The 18,626-nt window shown below is 45.9% G+C and overlaps 1 protein-coding gene and 1 long non-coding RNA gene across 7 annotated transcripts in view; one reads left to right on the top strand and one right to left on the bottom strand.

Annotated features, from left to right (window-relative positions):
- Nucleotides 1-18,626, bottom strand: part of Fhod3 (formin homology 2 domain containing 3) — a 432,679-nt gene that overhangs the window by 330,319 nt on the left and 83,734 nt on the right. The gene's annotated exons all lie outside the window — the stretch shown is intronic.
- Nucleotides 160-15,817, top strand: LOC120098112 (uncharacterized). The gene is made up of 3 exons (XR_005496093.2): nt 160-4,684; nt 14,817-14,965; nt 15,492-15,817. It is a non-coding gene; the product is annotated as an uncharacterized LOC120098112 (long non-coding RNA).

Below are 18,626 nucleotides of genomic sequence, written 5' to 3'. Positions count from 1 at the left end.
ATACACACACACACACACACACACACACACATACACAATGTGTTGAACTTTTAAATTTAGAACCAAGATGCACAGGTGTTCGGCCTCTCTTCTAGGATTTAAGAAAAATCCCAGCCATTTTATTCCTGCTGGAGACAGCTTATAGTATTACTTGGGTTTTACTAAATATAGATTTATTGCGGCTTGGTAAACTTTAAAACCATCAATCAATTAAATATTGATTGCCAGGATAAAATAGTCCAAAAGCATCCAAGCTGCCAAGAGGCTGTGCATCTCCCGTGACAGACAGAGTTACCCTTTGGGTTTGACTGACGCCCACATCCGTCCATGCACAGCGACAGCTTCCCCAAAGCCATTAACTGCTCTGTGCCTTCTCTTGTGGCACAGTGGAGTCTCGGTCTCTACCCCAACATCTCCCTGCGGCCACTGAAGTCCTCGCTGGATTTTGCAAATTTCCTGTCAACTAAGAAGGGAGGCAGCAAACCTGACTACCAGCTGCACAAGGAAGTGAGCAGGCGTCCAGGAGCCCTTCTGAGAGGCTCGAAGACTTTGCCAGACTCTGCCTTTCTTCTCCCCTTGCCCCAGCCCTTCCTCAGCCTCTCCCTTTCATGTGAGAAGAGAGGCTCACCGCAGAGGTCTCACTTTCCCACCACACTACAGCTTCTCTTGGTCAGAGTATTCAGACTCAAAGAAAAGCTCTCACCTTTCCCCAAGAGATCCTGCTGCTCCCTCCTACTGGCCAGGCCCTTGGCTAGTTGACTGTAAAAATAGCCTAGAAAAATACCTTTGATAAGATATTCTAGAGGTCAGGTAAACTGTCCCCTGATCCTGTACTATTGCCACCAGCAAGTGACCTCCTAGCTGTCAGTGTTCCCTCTGTGGACCACCTGGTATGTCACAAAGGTTAGAGATCGTCCCAGACTTAGAAGCCTCTTTCTAACAATGAGCCCAATTGACAGCAGCATGGGGAGGGCCACCTGTGCCTGTCCCCAACTTCATCATCAAAAGAGGAGAGCAAGAGCCCCCAGCTCATCCTCCAAGGTCCAGCATGGGATTGGCACTTATGGCACGAGCTGACAAGTGGCTTCAGATGTGGCAATGGCTCCTCTGGCCACTGTGGGTATAGTCCACACTGACACCACTGTCATCTTTGGCTCTGGATTTCACTCTGCTAAATACTATGCCAGGTAAAAAGGAACGGTGTGCCCCACCCTAGCCCTTTGCACAGTCTGTATGCACCTTAGGACTAAGGAGGAAGAAATGGACATTTTGACATCTGAAAGGTTTGATTTCTCAGTCTCTTCCAATAGAGGGACTTCTGTGCCACTGTTCACCATTGTCCTTACACAGGAGTGGTCTGCTCACTTGGGCTGCCCTACAGAACAGTTAAGGTAGCCAGATATCCAGACAGCTTCTCCTGTGCTCAGCTCTCAGTGAGTCCTCCAAGCCTTCCCCTCCATCCTCAGCGCGTCTCTCCAGACAACTCCCTGATGTGCAAACAAAGAAAGACGTTCACCTGGGCAACTAGAAAACCTCAAGCATTCCTTGAAGACTCTTTGCTAAGGCTGACTTTAAATAACTTTGAGAATGGCATTGTAAAGTAATGTAGACAGCTCACTGACACAGAGGGAGGGTGGGTTAGAGACCACGGTGGCTACAGGATGTGAGCATGGTGCAATGTCCTCTGCATTGTTGCATTGCCGCTCGATGGTTGCAGAATTCCTGGGAAGATGTAAAGGATTTGGAAATCATTTTTACAATGGCTGTACAGGGTTGCGAGTGTGGTTATGATTAAAATGGCAAACTTCCTGTCATTTGATTTTACCCACAACAAAGAGGCATTTTCATCCAGTTCCATGCAAGGCATTATGCATTCTACAGAATCAGGGAAAGTATAAGGACTTTGATGACGGACACTGACAAGCCTAGCTCCGTGACAAATGGCGCGTGTCTGTGGGGTCACTGGGCATCACGAGTGTCAGAGTGCTTGATAAACAGAAACTGGTATGCAGCAGCTTACTCTGACTACGAAACTGAATCTCCAGTCACAAAGAAAGCAGCTCTGGTGGTGCCAGGCACGCCGATTACTGTGGATTGTAAAAAGTAAGGCTGTGCCCTTCGATAGACCTGCCTACCCTCTGTGCACAGCCACACGACTGACTCAATGTTTCTAGCATCCAAACCAGAGGGGTGACACTTTAGATGATCTCATTAAAGAGACCCCAGGAAGAAGGTCCAGTCTCACAAAGGGCTTGTGTCCATTCTCTGGATATAGGGCTAAAGCTCCTAGCTACAAGGGTTGGTGTGACATCATTGTCATCCCAATGCCAAGGCTACCTTCTGAGTATGAAGTTCACCATGTGCTGAAAACCTTAAGGGACATTCTTCCCATTTGACAAGCTTCTAGCACATAGTGTAGGGAACAGAGGTGCCTAACACGTAAAGCTGTGTCATCTTTAGACTGCGGCTAGCACTTCACCAAACTAAGTATCCCTGGTAGGCAGTGTCCTTAGGCAGGCCATGGGGACACTCTCTCCAGTACACACTGCCAAAAAGATGAAGAAACTCTTGGTCACTTACATTTCCATGGTAGCTTTTTTTTTCTTTTCAATATTAGACTTTGTCTTACACAACTGCAAATTTCTTCTAACCAAGACAGAATTCTAAAATGGGGGATTCCTTAGCTAGTGAGGTACTTGCCGCACAAGCTTGTGGGCCCAAGTTCAGACCTCAGGCATGGCAGCACTTGTCTGTAATCCCGGAACTGAGAAAGCATATGCGTGGTCACCCATGGTCACCCATGGTCACCTGTGGTCACCCGTGGTGACCCCTGGGGTTTGGGTAGCTGATCTAAGTGAGTTCCAGGCCAATGTGAGACCCCTACCTCAACAAATTAGATTGAGAGCAATTGAAGAGGACACCCATTATTGATCTCTGGCGACTACAATAATGTACGAGCACACACATTTACACATATACACACTCAAACACTAACTAATGTGTTTAGTTGCTTTTTTGTTCTGTTTTTTGTTTTTGTTTTTATTTTGTTTTTCAAGACAGAATTTCTCTGTGGAGCCCTAGCTGTCCTAAACTCACTCTGTAGACCAGGCTGGCCTCAAACTCACAAAGATCAGCCTGCCTCTGTCCCCCAAGTAGTGGGGCCACACCCCACAGGTCCCTCCCCTGGCTACAAACTATTTTTTTTTATTTAAAAAAATCTGAAACTTTAGAAAAAGTATTTTTAATTGTTTAAAATGTCTTAGAGAGCAAATTCATCTTTGTTTACCCTGAGTCCCCTTTGTGGCCAAATCAGCACATCGGGGCAGCTCTTCCCCAGAGCCACGCCCAAGCTCAGATGGAAACAATGTGACCACACTAGCCTGCTTCCCCAGGTTCTCACGTAGGTGCCCTCCGGCCCTGGTCACTGCCAGCTACCTGACTTCATGTGCATTTCGGTCACATGTTTACTGGGGCTTATGAACAGTGTCGCCCTTTTCTCTGTGAATTAGTCGGATTTCTATAAATTTTAGTGTCTTAGGGTCCTACTGCTGTGATGAACAGCATGACCAAGAGCAGCCTGGAGAGCAAAGAGTTCGCTTCAGTTTGCTCTCCTATACAACTCAGGACAACCACCCCAGCGGTGGCACGATCCACAATAGGCTGAGACCTCCCATATCAGCTATCGATCAAGATGATTGACCACAGACTTGCCTTCAGGTCAGTCTGGACGGAGGCATTTTCTCAATTTAAGTTCCTCTTCCCAAATAACTCAAGCTTGTATGAAGTTAACAAAGAGCTAACCAAGACATTTAGCTTAGCGTTAAGTACCAGAATTGAAATAGTTGAAATGTTTATTTTCTTAATGAGGTTCTCTCTCCAGTCTCTCCTCACACACACATGTAACATGTAAACACACACACACGTAAACACATACCTCCCACACAGGAGAACACACACACATAAACACACATACACATGTAAACACACATACACACGCCCACACACACACTTGAACACACACATGTGAACACACATGGACATACACAAACACACATACGCATGCCCACACACACACGTGAACACACACATGTGAACACATGTGAACACACATGAACACACACACACACGCCCACATGAACACACCCACTGGCAGTGCCTGGCTTCTGTACAGGTGTTCTAGTGTCCTTCTGAAAGGGCTAAATACGGTGTTAGATTTGAACAGCTCTTCTGTCCCCCAGCTTGTCCCTAAAAGTGTAGTCTTGAGTACTACACACACCCTCTGATGCCTACATGGGCCTGGAGAATTCGGAGAAACAGAACAGTCCGGGTTATAATTAGCAAACACTTTAGACAAGGAGCTGCGATTCTGCGCGCCACTTCAGCGATCCATTTGTTACCCTGCAGATGGCCCACAGGGAAAAGTCTATTTTAGGAGCATCTGGGTAGGGCCTGAGAGAAGAGGCCACAGGAGCAACCACTGCCTGGATGGGGCAGGGGTTGAACAAAGGGGAAAAGGGCAGGTCTCCCCATGGCCAAATGGTGGTTCTGCTTTAAAGATCAGAGGCAAGAAAGTGGCAAATGGCACTGAAATAAGCTATGGTGCTCACCTCCGAGGAACAGAACTGGAATCCAGTGTCCTCAGTCTGTGGAGGTCAAGATCTACAGTGTTCCCGGGAGCAACGTGGTAAGAGAAGGAATGGGAGCTAGCATTCTGTGCTGTGCTGCAAATGTCTAAAATGGGGATGCCGTGCCTGACATTAACAGAAGGCAAGGCGGAGAAAAAGACACAGCAATCCAGAAAGTAAAACACTAGCAGGGAAGCTAGGAACAAGGGCGGCCAGACACCAGACTTCTGTGGTCTGTGGGGATGAAGACTCCCTGATTAAGCATCCTTAGAGAATGCAGGTCTCAAACACACACAGAATCACATGGACATTTATTCCTCCTTCAGGACCACATGACATCTGCTGGGGAATTATACTTGTACCAAAGAAATCTACCAAAGCACTTACAGGTTCAAATGTGAAACTTCCAACGTGTTTGTTAACTCATGGGAAATGTACAAAGACAGCCCTTTCAGCCTGTGGTGCTAAACGGCTACATAAACATAGGCAAAAACAGTAAATTGCACCTCTAGCTCATGCCATTGCAAAAACACAGTACACCGATTCAAATGTGGATCGAAGTAAAAGCTGCCAGGGTAAATCTTCAAAGGACATGACAAGAGTAAACTTTCACAGTGATAAACTAGTGACTTCTTAGACACAACACCAGAACTACAAAGAAAGTGAATTCATTGGACATGATCAAAATTAGGTTTTTTTTCCTGCTTTAAAGGGCATCAAGAACATAAACAGGTAACCCACAGAATGGCAGGGACTATTTGTGGCTCATATAAGGAATGTGACAAGAACAAGACGCACTCTTACATCTCAACAACACAGAGCAGCAAGAGCCCTCTCACTGCGTGTGTTACAGGGGCCACCCATGCTGCAGTATTTAGCATGGCATAGTTCATAAAACGGCTGCTATGAAGCATAGCTGTCATGGGATGGATACACACACATACATACACATACATATGTGTATATATGTTGGAAAGAAAACACACTCTCTGTGGCTAATATTCCTTGGCATGAATACATCATATTTTAGTCATTGGTTTGTCACCTGAAGAATATTTGAGATGTTTTCAAATTTTCGCTATGATGATTAATGCCAACACACGAATACTCAAGTTTCTGTGCAGGCATTCAATTTTCTTTCCCATACACATATACATTTATGTATATATGTGTGTTTTCTTTCCAACATATATATATACATGTATATATATATGTTTGTGTACGTATGTGTGTGTATCCATCCCATGACAGTTATGCTACATGGTAGCCGTTTTATGAACTATGCCATGCTGTTTCCCATGAAACTGCATGATTCTATTTATAAGCAAGTATCTACAGGACATAGAATCTGTAAAGGAAAAGTAGGTGAGTGGGTTGGGAGACTGGGAAAATGCAGTGAATTGGTAATGAATGAGTTTCTATTAATAGAGAAAAACAGCTCTAATATTGCGGCGATGTTTTCACGGTTCTATGGCTATACTGAAAACAATCACGTGAAACACTTTTCAAGCGGGTGAGCTGCGCTGTGTAGTGTGTGGTGGCTCACACAGTTTTGTCTTCTGTTGAGGCAGAGGGGGAAAGTCTTCAGCTTAGAGGTTTGCAGGAAAGTGCCAGGGTCGGACATATTGAGATCTGGCCAGGGCTAGACAGTGTCGAGTGTCTATGGTGGAGAAGATACAGGTTATGCACAGTCCCAGTTCACAGTATTCAGGGTGAATAGTGGATTGTTTCCGTAAAGTGTGGGGGCTTCATGGTTCTGACACGAAGGGGCAACACTGATGAACTGTAAATATGTGGGAGATGCTTGTGGAAAATGGTCCCAATGGCAACAGACAAGACGACGGAACAATTGTTGTTCCTCAGTGGGACCATGGGCTGCTAAGGCTTCCATGACTTCAAAGGAAAATAAAGGTAGCTCCAGAAGAAGGCAGATGGGAGGGGAATAGGAATGAGAAGGAACAAGGCTGACAGGCATGGCTTTACCACAGATCCAGTAAGCCAGACAGATGCTATAATCCCAGTACACACCAAAGCTCTTTGTGAAGTATTGCACTCATGCATAACCTCACCCTGCAGCCTGCACAGAAGCATGTGCACCTAGCCAATGCTTACTGGTGGGTGACAGGCGGGAGAGTGATGTGACAAGCCAGATAAGAACCCACCTGTGGTCTGGTTATACCACCCAGATCCCAGTATGGCATGCCACTAACACACCGTCTTTCGCCAACAGCCTTTCTTCTCACCAGCCCTGAAGGTGGTTTATAGAACCCTATCCCACAGTAGAGGGTCCCCACGCAAACACACCTCCTGCACATGAAGGCCCGAGGCTGTGATTTAGGCAGATAGAAAGTGTTCTGAAAGGGAACTTACAAAAACACAAAACACAACTTAAAAAACGAGACTTGGATGAGGGAAGGTGTGAGGTCCAATCTACAGCAGGCCATGCTTCAGCTGGTGCGTCCGTGTACAGCCTATGGTTACTTAATCCTGGGCACACGCAACAGGAGTCAACACCGGCACCCAATCACATCTGAAGAACATTCGTTTGCTTTCTAATCTGATAAGGCTACAGTATGAACTCAGGGCAGAGTCAAGCCTACCCAAGTCTGTACTCCTGAAATAAATGTGCCATCTGATCATTATCCAAAGCCTACTAAGTGTGTCTCTCTGCAGGGGCAAACTGTCAAGCAGTCAACTCAGCCCATGGAACGCACAGCCAGCCTGCACAATCATGTTTCCAATAGAAAAAGAGCCTCGCTTCATTTAACCAACAATGAGAGGAAGAAGGGAAAATAATTATTATGTAATTCCCAGCAGACATGAGCCTTAGAGCCACCAGCGAGACTCTGGGACAAGAGGCACATCTGTTCCACATTTGACATGTTCACAGCCACATAAAAATGTCCTCACGGCTAGCTCCTCATAGTACTTAAGAACCATAGCCTCCATTCATCCTGAGTCTCTAAATGTTTGTCCTCAACTTAATTTCCCATTTCTGTTTTGATTGTTCTGTTTTCTCCTGCTTTACACTTTCCAGACTCCTACACTGAGACCATCTGTCACAGACGCACATAGCATAGACAACATACACAAACCTTTACTCTACAATCGCACCCTGCAAACATTTCACGACCATTAGTCTGCCTTCCAGCATGGAGCCAAGCGGACAGGCAGGACAAGGAGAAAGAACATATCCATAGCTTTCAGACACTTATTCATAGATATGCAGCACACGGACATACTTCCCACACTCAGGAGGCTGTTGCAGACAGATTTCACATTCAAGGCCAGCCTAAGCTACACAGTAAATGATCTGAAGTTACTGGGAGGCAAGGCACTGAGGCTCACACGTATAATTCTAGCACTAAAGAGGCTAGAGCAGAGGAACTTGATTGAATAGGTTTGGCCTGCGCTGTGTAGCAAGCTCCAGGCCAGCCTAAGCGAGTGAGAACTTGTCACAGACAGACAGACAGACAGACAGACAGATAGACAGACAGGCAGGCAGGCAGGCAGGCAGACAGACAGACAGACAGACAGGCAGGCAGGCAGGCAGGCAGGCAAAGACAGTGACACACATCCTTTATGCCAGCACTGGTTAGGTAAGTGGATCTCTGTGAATTCAAGTAAACCTGTTCTACATAGTTAAGTTTCAGTACAGCCAAGGATGAATAGTAGAACTCAGTTTCAAAGGAAAAGTCAAAAACAAGACCATAAAACCATACATATATTTGTGTATTTATATGAATGTGTATATATATACACAGATCTTTGAGATGTATTAATATATATATAGTGGTATATTTATATATGAAAATGTGTCTTTGTGAAAATTATGAAAACTAATCCTTATTAAAACCAAAATCTTAGACTGTATCTAAACAAAGCAACATATTCTGTTTTTCTTTTCCTCTGCTCCACAGCCCTGTGCCAAGGTCACTGCTGGGCCCATTTCACAGAGGCACAAATAGAGGAAGAGAAAAGTCAGGGAAACAGCCTCTAAGTCATAGAGCCAGAGACAGCTGAACTTCTAAACCCCTAAATCTCTCTCTTTGTTCTTAATGGGAGCTGATGTTCCATAAATATGAAGTAGGCAGCAATGATTTCATATAAAAAAGAAAAGTTGATACGCTATGATTTATTACAACTTTTACACCAACGGATAGCTGTGTAAGTGACTTGCTAGCTAGAAGCCTACAAAGTTTCAGGGTGAGAGATAAGACCCCCCCATAGCCACACCGTAAGCATGGCAGAACAGGGGTAATTACATTGGGATGAGAGGAAGAGGCCTGTGAGAACCCAACAACCCCAGCTCATTGGTAGTTTTGCCCTTGATGTCCTGGTAGCCATTAAACTGCCTGCACGTGCACCTTAGTATCTGAGGATTCAGGCTACAGCATCAGCGAGGATGCTGGACTTCTAAATCTGCAACCTAAGATCACCATCTTAGGTTGGATGGGGACATGTGAAAGGTGCCATGTAGGAATTCAGAGCCTGTATGTCGGCTGTCGGCACCCACTATGACACCACAGGACCAACCTGCATTCTTCACATGATACACGTGCCAACATGTACGATGGCCTCGCATTCCCTGTCTTGTTTAATTCCATACATGAACACAGTGGGCATATGACAGGGATGGGTGAACCATAGTTACTTAACTCAGGCTGCCAACGTCTGCCTCTGTATAAAGGGGACAGTGAAGATGCCTTTGTAACACAGCAGACATGTGCTCCTCAAGCGAAATGCTGAGCACAGGGGGTCACAAGCATGGCCTGCTAACTGACAGATGAGGAAGAGCGGACTGGAAAGGCTACCTGAGGCCACACAGCAGCTGACCCTGCTGCTTCCATCCCAGGGGCTAGCAACACCCCAAGTTATACCTCAGTGTATGGCTGACTTAGGGCTGGCTATCCAGAAGCCCCTGTAGAATGAAGCCCACCTAAGGAGGACATGGTAAGAGGCAGTACAGTCAAGAGACATAGGTCAGGGTCTATCCCTGCCCAACCCTTCAGATGGACAAGGATGGCTTAAGATACTCAATCTCAACCCCAGGGTACTCAGCTGCTATCTATGTGTGGAGGAGACAAAAAGATGAGCCTTCTACTGGTATAAAGTGTTTACTGCAGAGGGCACAGAGTTCTACGCAAGCTGAGCGAAGCAAGTGGGTGTGCCCCTCAGGTCGTTCCTCCCTGGATGCTGGGCTAAGAACACTCTACTACCCAATTACCCCTTCCAACTTCAAGCAACGTTGGTTCCAACGCCCCTCAGTGCACTGGGGAATGTGCTAGCCTGGCAGCACTTCTTGGTGCTGGCCACGCCAGGAGACCCACCTAGGAAAGCCTGAAAGCACACGAGGACCCAAGCTCAGGCTCTGGGTTGCACTGCACTGCTGAGAGCAGCTGGCAACGCCTTAGAACCATTACAAAGTGAATGTCTGTAATAACCCCTAGGATGTTCCTGCTAACATTTTCTTACACCTTTTCATTTTGTGGAGTTTTGTGACCACTGTATCTCTCTGCTCTGACGTATCTTTGACTACAAAGGCCAACAGGGAGACCTCTGAATGATCTTCTCTGTAAGATCACGAATGGGTCAGGCATCTCTTATTGGAAAGAGCAGAGCCTGTTTTTCATATTTGAAAATATCTGCATTTAGGCAATGAGGTACTTTAGAGTTAGGTCCCAATACTACTAGATCCACCAATGCTTCATGCATGCACTAATCTAGCTTCTGGGGACTCTTAGAGAGTATTTTTCATAATTTTGTGCATGAAACAATGTTACATGGGGTAGAATTTTCCATCTATCACATATTTCAGTATTCAAAAAGGTATATGTAGCAGTTGAGAATTCAGATTTGAGGATTAGGGATCTAGACATAAATTATCCCAGGTATCCAATCAGGGTTCTACTGTCGCCATCTTGGTAGACAGCAGGAACAGGCCACTCATCAACAGTCCAAGAGATGAGTCTAGAGGGGGGAAGGGACTAGGGACTTAATGAAGCAGTCACTAGTTTCTACTTAACAAGTCACGTTAAGCAATGCCTTCGTCTCTGCTGGGATTCTAAATGGATCTGGGGAAAGGCCACAGTGGGCAGAGCATTCCTCATGGTAGCATCCTTGAAAAAAGGGAAGGGACAATCCAGGAGACATCCCAGAACTCCTCCACTTGCCTTATGCTGTTCTGCCTTCTCTGGAGCTGGCTTGCTCCAGTTCTGGTCTTGGAAGGTATTCTCTGAGTATTCCCAGGAGCCTGGGATTCTGTACCGTGTAACCCCACAGCCCCGTCCCAACAGTGTCCTGGCAGCTTTGCACTTCATTGTCACGGCTTAGCAAAGCCTAAGGAAGGAGAGCCTGCCTATGGCCTCGCCAGCTGGAGTTCCAAGCATGCGTCACTGCTGGCCACAGCTCAGCGCAGGCAAACCCTGCCTTCTGCAGATGTGAAACAAAAGATACTGTTCTGTGTAAACGTTTGGTTTTCTGCAGCAAATGGAAACTCGCTGTGGCTCTGATGCAGACATTCTGAACCCTGGAACATATTTTTGACTAAGGACTTAAAATCCAGAAAAATATGGCACTCTATTCCACACTTAGCTGTTTCCTATTTAGACATGAAGGGAGAGGAGAACTTGAAATAACGATCTGTGTCACATCAACTGAGATGCTGTGGGTGTCAGGAAAGAAGATCAGAGGTCATAGAAAAGGGGGCTGTACTGTTCCTGTTTTGATACTTGCTAGCTTGTGGCCTTAGACAGGTCCCATTTAATGTCTAGGATATCTACACACACACACACACACACACACACACACACACACACACACACATAAAATGGATAGTAGTATATACTAGTGCAAAAACTTTATAATCATGCCTCTCATGTTTTAATATGTTATTAATGATTTTATATAGCTTCTGTTTCTCCTAGTTTTTTCATTTATGGAGAACAGCCCAGAGAAGTATACGTGCATAAACAGTGCAGGCCACAGTGTACACTGAGGTTGCAAGCGGTCAACGGTGCTTCTCATCTGCAATTAGAAGCCTCCTTCATTATGGCCGGTTGACTGGCATGACGAAAGCCAGAGCAGAAGATGGCTGGTCCTCACCCTGAGGTTTCGGCATACCTTCTGCTGTTAAAAAGGGCAAACCTGTCAGACACATACATCTCCCCAGCCTGCCACAACGGCCACCAACCCCATGGGCTTCTCTCCTTCTTCATGGCTACCCACGAAATCTCAATTTCAAGAGTACCGTCTTTAAAATATATTCCTGCTTAAGGAATGAAATTTTTAAAATAATAATTTGCAGAGGGCGCATACAGAATGGGTGAGATGGCCCTGTTGGTAAAGCATTTGACGCAAGCATGAGGATCAGAGGTCAGAGCCCTAGCACCCATGGATACCAGATGGGCACTGTTAGCTATCTGGACTCCTGGCACTTAGCAGGTTGAGAAAGGGAAGCTCCAGAGAGAACTTGTACCCTCTTCCTTCCCAGTCTTGGAGAACATCCCCTCACCATTACTTCCTCTCGGTGATCAAAAGGACTACATGGTCCAGAAGGAACAGAGCCGAATCCTTCTTGGACTCCGAAGCAGGAGGCTGACCTAGAGGTCTACAGAGCTATCAGCTGCTTCATGCCTCCAAAGCCAACAGGACCCCTAATGGCCTCTGTGTGTCATCTTGCTTTGTACTTGAGTAGGGAACTGTTTCTGGTGGTGGCTACAGAAAAACCACAATGTTTCCATTGCTATGGAGTTCTGAGGCCAGACATGCCTCCAAAGGCTGAGAAATCATCACACACACACACACACACACACACACACACACACACACACACACACACACAAAGTGAAGCCAGAGAGATGGCTCAGTGGATAAAAACACTTGGCACACAAATTCAGTCACTGAAATCTACATAAAACCAGAAAGAGAACCAAGTCCCCAGAGTTGCTTTCCATCCTCTTCTATGGCCTAGCGTGACTTGAATATCAAGGGTACCTCATAGTCTCGGGCATTGGAACACTTGGTCAGCAGTTGGTGGTACTATTTGGGCAGTTTAGGAGGTGTGGCCTTGCTGCAGGAAGTTTGTCACTGGGGGAAGGATTTCAGGTTTCAAAGCCACACATCATTCCCAGCCTGCTAGCCCTGCTTTGTGCTTGCAATTAGATATATAAGCTTTCAATTCTTGACTTCCAGGCACAGCCACCAAGTCTGCCAACTGCTACCATGTTGTCCCCACCATTATGGACCTTAACTTAGAAGTGCCCAGAGCACAGGGCCGACCCAGCTAGCAACGGGCATACTCAGAGACCTTATGAAAGCCATGCAGGGTAGAGATATTGTCTCCTCAGCCATGCAGCCAAGAGGGAGCTCCAGGCTTGGTGTTGCCTGGGGACGGGCTATGACAAGAGTCCATGTGTCTTCTAGGATGTTGAGATGCTTTATTATGGTTCTTTCATTGAACAAGCAGCCTGAGGAAGCTTCTGGGTGCTTCCAACAGAAGTTGCACACAACGGCCTGTGTGTAGGCAAATGACATTAATCTATATCAGAAAACCCAAGTATGTGTCCAGATATACCCAAGGGAGATTCCCACCATCCCCAAGGAAGTGCAAGTTGTGAGACCCAGACTGGAATCAGAACAAAATGCTTGATGCCTGATAACACACTGAGTTTGCCCTCCTCACATACTGAATGGGACATTTAAGTTGGGTCAGGCTGGGAACATGGGACATCCGGGGAAAAAACACACGGACATCCATCCATGATGTCTGTACACTGAACTTAAGAAAGATAAGGTCTATTTTCATAGTAACAGAGGCCCTTCCTGGAGGTACAGTACCTCTGCTTGCTTGGTTTCAAACACCTGACTTCACTGCACCCCCAGGAGACAGGCAGTTCTGAATACAAAAGTGTGGGACCACAAAATCCCATGTCAACTATAACAGTGAGCGCAGAGCTCGTGTCAACCACAGGCAGACCAAAAGGGAGAGGCCCAATCTTGCCATGTGCCCACAGAGACTTCCTCTAGGTTTCATCCATCTCTGCCCTGTGCCTGCTTCTCCCCACACAGTCCGATGCATTCAAACAATCCCTTTAAAATAGGGTACAGAGACTGCAGGCCACATCATTGCCTGGATAGTAGAAAACTATCAGTTGAAAAAGAACACAGAGCATACACCAACTGAGAAACCCAGGGCCACTAGCTTAAGTACTGCCCAAGTACCCCAAGTATGCATCAAGTTGCATGCTGTGGGCATCCTTGTAATGGGTTGCTTCTGCATGCCTGACCATTGTAGCATAAAGCCATCAAGATCACACACTAACTCCACTCCCTTCAGGCTTCCATTAAACTGAAATGCAAGATCACATCACATGGCTGCATTTGTGCCATTCCTCCCTCCACCAAAGAGTAATTATTAAATGATTAAATTATTGTTACTTTTCTGTTGCTGTGATAGAATTCCTAGGGAAAAGCAACTTATAGGAGAAATGGCTTACTTTGGTTACAGCCCATCAGAGCAGGGAAGTCATGGCAGGAGCATGAGGAAGCTCACACCCAGTCATGAAACAGAAAGGGATGCTTTCTCATGCTCAGCTCATCTTCACCATTAATATCCTCCAGGATCCAAGCCTAGAGAATGATGCCACCCACAGTGAGCACATCTGCTCACTTCAATTAACCCAATCAAGATAATGCCCATATGCAGGCCTGTCTCTCAGGTAATGCTAAATCTCCTCAGGTTGGCAACTGAGATTCACCAGCACGCCTGTGCACAATTAACAAGACCTACAGACAGAGAAATGTCTAAGACTGCAAAAGGGATATTGTTAGCTGGCCCTTAAAAGGTAGGGAATTCTGACTGTGCTACATGGGGTAACCTGGAGGGCATTATACCAAATGAAATAATGGAGCCATGAAAAGGTAAATGCTATATAATTCTAGCTACATGCCTGAAATACCTAGACTGGTTAAGTTTATTGTAAAGATGCAAATTAGAATGGGGGTCTTCACGAGCTGTCGACAGGGAGGAGCGTGAGCCGTGTAATAGGTATGGAGGTTTGGTTTTGCAGTATGAGATCTGGACGTGGGAGGCAGGTGGCTATACAGCATTAATGTGTTTAATGTCATTCAACTGAGTCTAGAATAACATGGCAGATTTTACTCTGTATGCATTTTGCCACATCTTTACAGGTGGATAAAGGGAGAAATGACAAACAACTTGGAAAGCAAGCAAGACTGCATCCGGCATGTTTCAGAATGCTGACACAAAACAAGAAAGATGGAGAGCAGGGGAAACGGCCAAAGAAGAGACACCAAGGGCAAGAGCATGTGCTTGAAATGTAGGTTGGCTCCTTGAGACAGCACAGCCCATCTCTGCCTGAAGGCTCTTCACGCTTCTGACCAATGAGCTTTATTTCTTCTCCGTGGGAGACCCAAGCAAACAGTCCCCCAAGTGATCATCAGATATTGGTTATACCGCACCTCTATTTAGGAGAGAATCTAGTCATTCAGTCCTTGGCATCTCTCCCAATTAACTATTTTTATTTCTAGCCTTTCAGAAATGAGGTGACATTTTTTATAATTTATTTACTTATGTATGTGAGTATACTGTGGCTGTCTTCAGACACACCAGAAGAGGGCATCAGATCCCATTATAGATGGTTGTGAGCCACCATGTGGTTGCTGGGAATTGAACTCAGGACCTCTGGAAGAATGGTCAGTGCTTTTAACCTGAGTCACCTCTTCAGCCTAAGGTGACATTCTTAAAGGAAATAAAAGATTCCCTTCCTCATTTCCAAAGATGTTGTAAGGAAAGGATTTATGCTGCCCTGGTTTCTAGTAAGCTTCTCTTTTGCATTTCCGCAGCAAACAACTCAAACTCAGGAAGGCCAGCTTCAGGGAAAAAGTCAAGCCAAGCACCCTAATTACAGAGAGGCTTGGTGAAGCCAGATTTCCACACCCAGACCCTAAACACTGCAACTTCACCATCCATCTGTCCCATAGAGAAGACCCTGGATCCCCCTATTTCAGGATAACCAAGTAAGGATTCAAAAAGTGTAATGACAGCAATTCAACTAAAACAGACACTGTCCGATTACTTCATACCCCTTAGAACTGCTGCTGCCAAAAAGCAGCCAAGTGTTGGGAAGATGTGCAGAATTGGGGGAAATAAAATAATGACTGTAGAACAATATTGGCACCTCCAAAAACTATAAATAGAATGTTAGCAATTGTCCACAGCAGTTCTGTGTACATACCCAAAATAATTCAAAGCACGGTATCAAAGACACATTGACACTCATAGCAGCATTAGTCGCAGTGACCACAGCGACAGCAGCCCCAATGTCAGTGACAGGTAAATAATAAAGAAAGCATGAGTCTATCTACTTACAGTGGAGTTGTTCAGACTTTAAAGCCAAAGAAATTCTGTTATTCGCAGCAGGAATGGAAATGGTGGATGGTACCAAGGCAAATGGGAATGAGGCAAAGCACTCGGCTGACAGGTATGGGGCCCTAGGTTCGACGCTCACCACTGTAGTGGGGAAAGAGATAAGCACAGTACTGGATGGCTTCGCCCATCTAAGGCATCCAAACTAGTCAAGTAGATGGAGATGGACAGATGGTGTTGTCCGGCCTGCAGGAAGGGGAAGCGGGGCCCTGGTGCAGTGAAGATAGAGAGAGCTTCAGCTCCTCAGAGTGGAAAGGTCCCAACGACTGGCCACACACAGTGCGGATACACTTGGCAAACCTCCCATTTACAGTGGCCAGCTTTATTTTTGCAGAGCTTTTTTGAGATATATTCTATTTGCATGCAAATGTACGCATGAGAATGTGGGGGTACACATGGCTATGCGTGCACACAGAGACCAGAAGAGGACTTAGATCCCTCAGAGCTGTACTTATAGGCACTCATGGGACATCTGGCTTGTTGCCTAGGTGCTGAGATTTGAACTCTGTTCCTCATGGTTGTATCCCAAGCACTCTTCCTCACTGAGCCTTCGCTGCAGCTCCAGAAATGTGCATCTTAACCACTAAAGTTCAACATGCCTGTGCCTATCTGCCACGTATGTAGCAATGTCACAGAAAGGTGAGCTTTCTCATAGCCCTATCACCAGAGACCATCCATAGATGCTCATGCTTCACACAAGACTGTGATGAATACGCATTCTACCTTGGATCCAGTTTCCACAAAATCTTGAACTCAGAAAACTGCAAGGCTTCCGTAAAGACATCCCTGCTCCAATATGAAGAGGAAATGGGGCCCTGCATTGGCCCAGTTCCTCGACATTATATGTATCTAAAGGCTAAGGGGTGATTGCTTACTCTCTAGACAAGGTTCAGAAGCTGGTAAAGCTTTCAAATCCACATTGGTGCTGAGGACCAATCAAAAATGAGTGCTTGTGGTGCAAGCATGAGGAGCTGAGTTCCAGTCCCAGGATCCAAGTCAAAACTGCAGCAGTGCATGCTTGTAATCTCCACACCCCGGAGGTGGAGCCAAGCCATCCTAGGGGCTCATTGGCCAGAGAACAAAGCTGATGAATCAGTGAGCTCCAGGCCAAGGAGAGCCTCTGCCTCAGGGGAGGTAGATTGACTGCTTAAGATGACCCCTAAGATTGTCCTCTGGTGTTCACATACATGTGCATACATTCATACATGCACTTATACACATGTATGCACCTGTGCTCTCACACATGTACACACACACACGCACGCACACACACACACACACACACACACACACACGAACCAAAGAGGAATATTCTCAGCAGCTCAGAGTCATTATCGTTCTTGGAAAAACTATCAAGAATGTACTGTTAGAAACAAGAGCGCTCCGCCTCCCTCCCACCGCCTTCAGGAGATTGGAGGTCCCAAGCCACCTGCAGAGTTCAGTCCCGACGCTGGGATGTTTTCATTTGTAGAACAGCAAATTTAATCAGAAAAGTATGGTAAGATTAAAATCATACTCAAAATAGCCTTTTAACTTCCTGCATGTTTATTCCTCTTCTGTAGCTGGTGTCTAGGCACACAGGAGAAGAGCATTGGTCTCAAGGCCTTCACTATCCGCTCACTCTCCCTCATCCACCAGGGCTCCAGGTTCACTTTGGGTGGACATGTTGTCTTTCCGATGACCCCTCAGCTGCAACCCTCAGCTCCATGACAAACTTACCAATCAGGTGGAGGCCTGAGTGCTGTGAGGAAACTCCCAGAAAGTCTCTGACAAAGATAGGACATGCTTGTCTTCAGCCTTCACTCTGCTGAGCTCAAGCAACCATCCTGAACTCTCAGAGAGTTTGCTAAAAATGAGAGGTAGCAGGAGAGAAGGAAACACATTCGTGGTGCCCTAGCCCTGCAGCAAAGGTATAGATTCATTTAGATCACAGGAAAGGGAACCCTGCCTCAAATTCTTGGGGGAGGGGGTGCTGTACCTAAAGGGAAATAGAATTCTAAGTAATGACTGCTATATTCTTTTGAAGGCCACCAAGAAGAAGAGGATGCTACAAAGATAGAAGTTGTAAATGCAATATAGTTTTGTAATTTCTCCAAAACTCTACCTGGGGCTGGAGAGATGGCTCAGAGGGTAAGTGCTTGCCATACAGGTGTGAATTTGAATTCCCAGAACCCCTTAAAAGCTGGGCTCAATAGCACATTATCTGAAATCACAGAGTTCTTGTGACAAGATGGGAAACAACAAAAGAATATCCAGAAACTTGATGCACACTTGTGTGTGAACACATGTGAACACACACACATTCACACACATGCACACACACACACATACACACACGCACTCACGCATGCGTGCGGGGGCTGGGGGGGGGGGGCAAGCAAACATACACACACCCAAAATGAACAAAGACCCATTTTAAAACCATCAGCAAGCTGATAGATAGCAGACAATAGGACCTCTGGGCTGCTTCTTACAACCTTCTCAAGTGAGTCTAAAACAGTTTTTAAATTGCCAAAATCCACTTTCAAGAAAGCAACAAGACAGCAAAACAA

Source organism: Rattus norvegicus, chromosome 18, assembly GCF_036323735.1.
Source record: "Rattus norvegicus strain BN/NHsdMcwi chromosome 18, GRCr8, whole genome shotgun sequence".
Taxonomy (NCBI): Eukaryota; Metazoa; Chordata; class Mammalia; order Rodentia; family Muridae; genus Rattus; species Rattus norvegicus.
Note: the sequence above shows the minus strand (reverse complement) of the source record. Positions and strands in the feature narration are given on the sequence as shown.